Raw genomic sequence first — 6,266 nt, 5'->3', positions numbered from 1 at the left:
CTACTAACACAATGTTGCTATGTTACAGAGAAGGGTATTGGTTTTATACCTACAAAAGGCTTTAAAACCAACACTGGCTATAGAAGAACTTGCAACCTCAATTATAGAAAGAAAAGAGATGGATTGGAGGACGAAGAATAACCGCGTAGACTGTGGAGTGTTTACGATGCGTCACATGGAAACATACAAAGGAGAGAAAACACCATGGGTGGCGAGATTTGTGAAAGAAGATGAAGTAAACAACAGACAGAATTCACAACTTCATCTCCTAAGGCACAAATATCTCAGTAAAATCATTTTATCCGAACACAATATGCATCGTGAACTAACAATTAGAAAGGCAAATGCTTTCGATAAAAGGCCAGACAAAGAAAGGTATATGAGAGATTTGGAGAACATAATCCCAGCTAGGATGAGTGCATATTTTGGAAAGCAATAGTAAACTTGTTTGATGTTGGATTTATGTTGAATATCTAGACTTGTTATATAACATTAGTGTTTTTAATTTCGCATATATTATGTATAAAATCGCAAGTTTTACATTGAATTGCTTAAAATTTGCAAAATAGGGGAATATACAAATGCGAAATAAAAAATCCATTCCATAACACAACATGAGAATTTATTGAAACATGCAAAACTTGGATATTTTATTAAAACAAAGCACTAAAATAAACAAAGTTCATTCAAAAGATGAAAGAAACTCCATTTTCATCTTCATCGAGCATCTTAAGATAGTTATTGCATCCGTCAACTCTTTCAACTGCTTCTCATCCCTCTCACCCAGATCCACCATGAACATAACAACGATTTCTTGAAGACTACTCACTTGCATCTGAGATAGCAAGTTCAGAATTTCTTGTCTTCTCTTCTGGTTTTTTGTTACACGAGAAATGTTGGTCTCCAACATCTCTTGATGTGACAACCCTCACAAATCCAGGTATCCGTACAAATTAATTAATATTTAATTGGTGCTTAATTACTGTGCTTGATTACAATTATGAATAAACTGCTTTCTGTTTTCTGATACATACATACTCATGCATCATACTTTATTACTGTCACTCCATTTATTATACACAAACAATAGTGACAAACTTGATGCACAAAAGCACAGTTAGCACAGTGAGCGGATAACCCAGTAAACATGCTGACATTGCCAGCACTAGACAGACATTGTTTATGAGGCCAGTATGAGCCGGGAATAGATTACTGCACTAGTAGGGAGTGTAGGGAGATGAGGATCATAAAACTGTGTCACTAGGTGATAGTTATAGTGACCGGAGGTGCCTAAAATGTACTTTAATTACAAAATTCTGCACTACATACAAAAATTCAGCATTTAACAATACTAGTAAAGTGCAAAAACTTGTCAGAATAATTCCAGACACTTTCCAAAGTGTTGGGAATTTAATGTGTCACTAAAAATAACTTAAAAGACACTTTATAGCTTTACTTAACACTTTAACGGATCAATATCCAACCGAACAACCGGACTTTACCCGGGAATTTAATGTGTCACTAAAAATAACTTAAAAGACACTTTATAGCTTTACTTAACACTTTAACGGATTAAGAACCACTCTAGTTTTCTTTTATCCACCACTTTTACGCCTTGTTTCTTCCCTAGCCTTGTGCTAGTAGTAAGTGCTTCTAATCTTCATCTTGATATTGTTTTTAGTGGTTAATAGATGATTTAATGGTGAAAAATTAAGAAACACTAAAGAACATGAACAAGTCTTAAACATAAAGTGCTAAAGGGTGGATAAAGAGAAGTTATGTGTGTAAACCATGTGAATCTTGTGTAGTTATGATTATTTGATGTTGCTTGTTACTAAAAGTAGGATGGATCATCATCTAGACATACTAGATCATGTTCAAGAACATGAACTAGTAAGATGTTAGTGTTAGAAACATGAAAGATGATGAAACCATCCACCATGAACTTGAAACTTGAATAAACATAATTTTTCTTGAAAAATAAGGTTATAAACTTGTAGATCTAAAGATCTACAAGTGGTTTTTCGGAAGAACCAAGTGAAAAATACTAGTTTTGTCATAACCCGGATCTTGTATGAAAGAAGCACATTTATAGTAACTAAACAAGTGTGTAAACACTTGTGTAACAAGGAAATTTCATAAAGAAATATTTTTGTGAATCTTGACTAGAAGTTGTGTAACTTCAAGTTCTTTAAAAATAAAGTTTCCAAGAAACTAATCATGTTTTTAAAGATAACAAGACCTACTAAGTATGATGGTAATTTACTACATATTTTTACAAAACTTTCAAGTTCATGAGTTTATGATTTATTCTTATTTTGTCAAGATTAGTGACTAAATATTGTAAGTTGTTGATTGTTAAATGGGTTGACTGATTTTTACAAAAAGAAAATGATATGCTAAAAGCATGGACACCTCCATTTACAGAGAAAACTCTGGCGAAATTTTTCTAGAAATATAATACTTAGAAACATTTTTCTAACAAATATTTACAAATGTATTTTTAACTTGTTTTCCAAAAATAAACTTCGCCATGATTTTTATTACAAAATACCAAGTACCGGAGGTGGATTTTCGTAAATAAAACTTGTTAAATATATATTTAGAGTATATATTTTATAATAAGACACTTGTGTGATTATGTGATTATTTTGTGAACTAGATATATATTATTTTTAGGGTAAAAATAATATAACATGAAAACACCGTGAAATTACGACTCCAAAATAATACCAACACGCTCACAAAATAAATATTTAAGTTATATAAGTATCGTAATACAACGCGAACTTTAAAAATGTAACTTATGTATATTTCGGAAAAATACTCTTATTAGTACATTTTTGGTGAAATATTATTTTGGAAAAATTTATGAAATAAAATATAATATTTTTGGGAAAAATATATATATTTTGGGATTAAAAACATTTTAGACAAAGTAATTAAAATATATTTTTCATGTGAGACTTAAAAAAAATATATTTTCGGAATTATAAAACACACATGTATTATTACCCCCATCCTTGGGAAGGAAAATATGAATATAAAATAATTTAGAAGTGTGAATACGAAATAGTTGTCTAACTATTTCCCAAAAACGTTAAAAACCTTAAGCTAAGGCACGGTCGTCCGTCTAATAGGAATTAGTACGTGTAGGTCGTCACGCTGCAGATTGAGTTGGAGACTGACGTTTCTGGAGACGCACTTCTGTGAGTTCATGTTTCCCCCTTTTCTCTTTATTGTTTTCAGTTTTATACTTCGCGGGTGAAATACATGCGACAACTATTACAAACATTTATTACATGGTATGGTTAGCGTAGGGAGGGTTTATACTACTAGATCATGTGAGGGGTGGGTACAACACTCGAGGCCATTAATCCTCTTTGTTAGGACCGAGGGACACAAGAGTGATAGATCTATTTGGGTGTAGCGAGCCCACACCCGTGAGTCCGAGGAGGCCCATAGAGGTGACTGTGTCTTACAGCCGAAGCCCGGTACAAATTTGCTAGGTTTGAGTTTCCCTGCACTTTCTCACACATACCAGTGGCTTGGCAACCCATTGGTGATCTCTTTTTCCTTATTGCTACATACCAGGGACTTTTATACATACTTTAAAGGTTTACTCATACTCACTTTTACATGAACTCGCTCAACTTTTGTTGATTTTTCAAATTACATGTATTTCAGGAAATTAGGGATCTGGCAAGGTTTGCTATGTCATCAAGCTGCGTAGGAGAAATGATGTCATCCGAGTTTAGGGATTGTGACTTTTGCCTGGACGAGTCACAAGTCTTAAACTGTGTTTTTAATTCATGTCTTATGGTTGTGTCGTATGAACAATATTTTTATTATGTCATGTTGTAATCCGTTGCATGTGTCGACTTTTGAAAACAATGTTGTCGTGTTTTACTTTTTAAACTTGAATAAATGGATGAACATCATGTGTTTACTTTCATATAGCATTGTTGTGATTATGCTATGGTATTAAGAAGTCACACCAAATAAACCCACGCTTCCGCAAAGCCAGGGTGTGTGTCACACCCCAACCGATGGCGGAAACATCGGGATGAGACGAACAAATTGCTCAAAACAACATAACACTATTTGTGACAATATAGATTAAATAATTTTATTAAATTCAATTGAAAGGTACATAGTTCCAAATAAACAAACATGAAATTCAACAATAATCAAAATGCTATGCTAAAATGGGTTTCTAGTTCCATCCTAGCTTGATTTCTTTATTTCTTGAACATCAACCTGCAATATGTATTAAAATACAATCAACAAAAGCATGTTGGCGAGTATACAAGTTTTCATACATAGCATAATACGTGTTTAAAATGTTGCTCATATCCAAATGTGAATACAATACCATGTTAACAGTATACTCGAAACGATGTTACTCTACGTGTCCAAACCAAAGTTTAACGCAATTAAAGTGTCCAACCCAAAGTCTACAGGGTGGTTTTAACATAGTTTAACCTAACAATACTCGTTAATATAACGAGAGGGGCGTTTCTCAACCTATAGCGCTACCATTGTTAGGGGAGGCTCGTACGAAGTTAATGAACACATAGTCATGAGTGTTTACAATAGCATAACATGTCTAACATGATTAAAATGTATCACATAGAGTAAGGATAGAGTGTGCATAAAATGTTTAACGTGTTGTGTGATGTTTGATATAGAATACATATTGCACCCAAAAGTGTAAAACGAAAATGGGTCATGTATACTCACTTTAGAGTGCGTTGCGTTTCTTGGTAAGAGAATAAGAGAAAGGGTTGTCCAAGAGATTGCAAGAAGCGCAAGAGATTTGTAACGAGCGCAAGAAGATTACCCTATTGTGTTTGGGAATTCGTTATTTAGGGGCTGTTTGGTAGCCTCTTAATGACCATTCAGATGCTACCTCTTAATGGTTCAAAACCTCTGAATGAATAAGAGGTAACCACAAGTCTGAATGGTTAAGAGGTAACCTCTGAATGGTAAATCACCACATGTCACATTCTTCTACCTTCTCATTGGTAAAATTCTTAATGGTTTCATTAAGAGGTAGCCTCTTAATGACCATTCAGAGGCTACCAAACAGCCCCTTAATGTTGGTGAATTTAATGAATATGAAATGATAAAATCAGAGGGGATTAATAATAATGTTTAGAAACTAATTTTAGTATTCTAATATTTCTAATAACAATATTAATATTGATATATATAAATAAATCAATTTCAGAAATTAATAATTATAACAATAGTAATATGATAATAATAATAATAGACTAATAATAACAATAAAAATATTAAAATTTCTGATTATAAATCTGAATTTAATAACAATAATATAATAACTGAATTTGCTAAAATACTGAATTTTTAATAACAATAGTGATAATAATGATAATTTATAACAATTTCGATATATATATATATATTAACAAAATTTCGGATTAATATATATTATTAATAATAATAAAATACTGATTTTTTTTTATAATAATAATCATCAGTATAAATAACAACTAATAATATATTAACAAGAATATTAATAATAATAGTACTGATTTTATATTAATAATAATGTTAACAATAATACTGATTATATATATATATATATATATTAAAAATACACACAGTCGGCCGGAATTTAGTAACTCGGTCAAACAGAAAGAGGGTTTACCGGAAAAAGAAAGGTGGCAGACGGTTGTCTTCTCCAGCGAGGTTCCGGCTTCCGGTAGCTTCCTCCGGTGCCTACTGATTCCTCCGGCGACGGGTATCAACAGACAAGAATGAGTGAGAGGTGGGGAGTTCCGGCGATGGTTGCAGGTCTTCCGGCGAGTGTGGTTGCGGTGCGGTTTTCGGTGGAGGAATGGAGCCGGTATTTATAGTGTTGCTCGATGGGTCGGAATAAAGGAAATAGGATGATTTATGGTAACCAGGCAATCAATCGTTGATTGATTGCCGAAATTGTAGTCGGCAGCGCAAAAAAAGGAAACAAGGGACGCAGTTACAGCCATTTTTGGGCGGCAAGTTTCAAAAAGGAAGCCTGTTAATTCGCGCATAAGATTTAATTGTTTCCTAGTTTGTTTGGATGTGGCATGCCCGGCCGAGTGGTTAAGAGTTCGTTTGTTGAGTGGGAGGTCACGAGTTCGAATCCGGTTAAGGGCGGTTCTCACCCAGGAGACCCCCTTTTTGATTCTTTTTTTTGACTTAACTGAACTAACTGAGTTTTCAAACTCAGTTAGTTGGTTCCTTTAATAAACTAACCA

Source organism: Helianthus annuus, chromosome 13 (assembly GCF_002127325.2).
Source record: "Helianthus annuus cultivar XRQ/B chromosome 13, HanXRQr2.0-SUNRISE, whole genome shotgun sequence".
NCBI classification, from domain to species: domain Eukaryota; kingdom Viridiplantae; phylum Streptophyta; class Magnoliopsida; order Asterales; family Asteraceae; genus Helianthus; species Helianthus annuus.
This window is presented reverse-complemented; position numbering follows the sequence as displayed.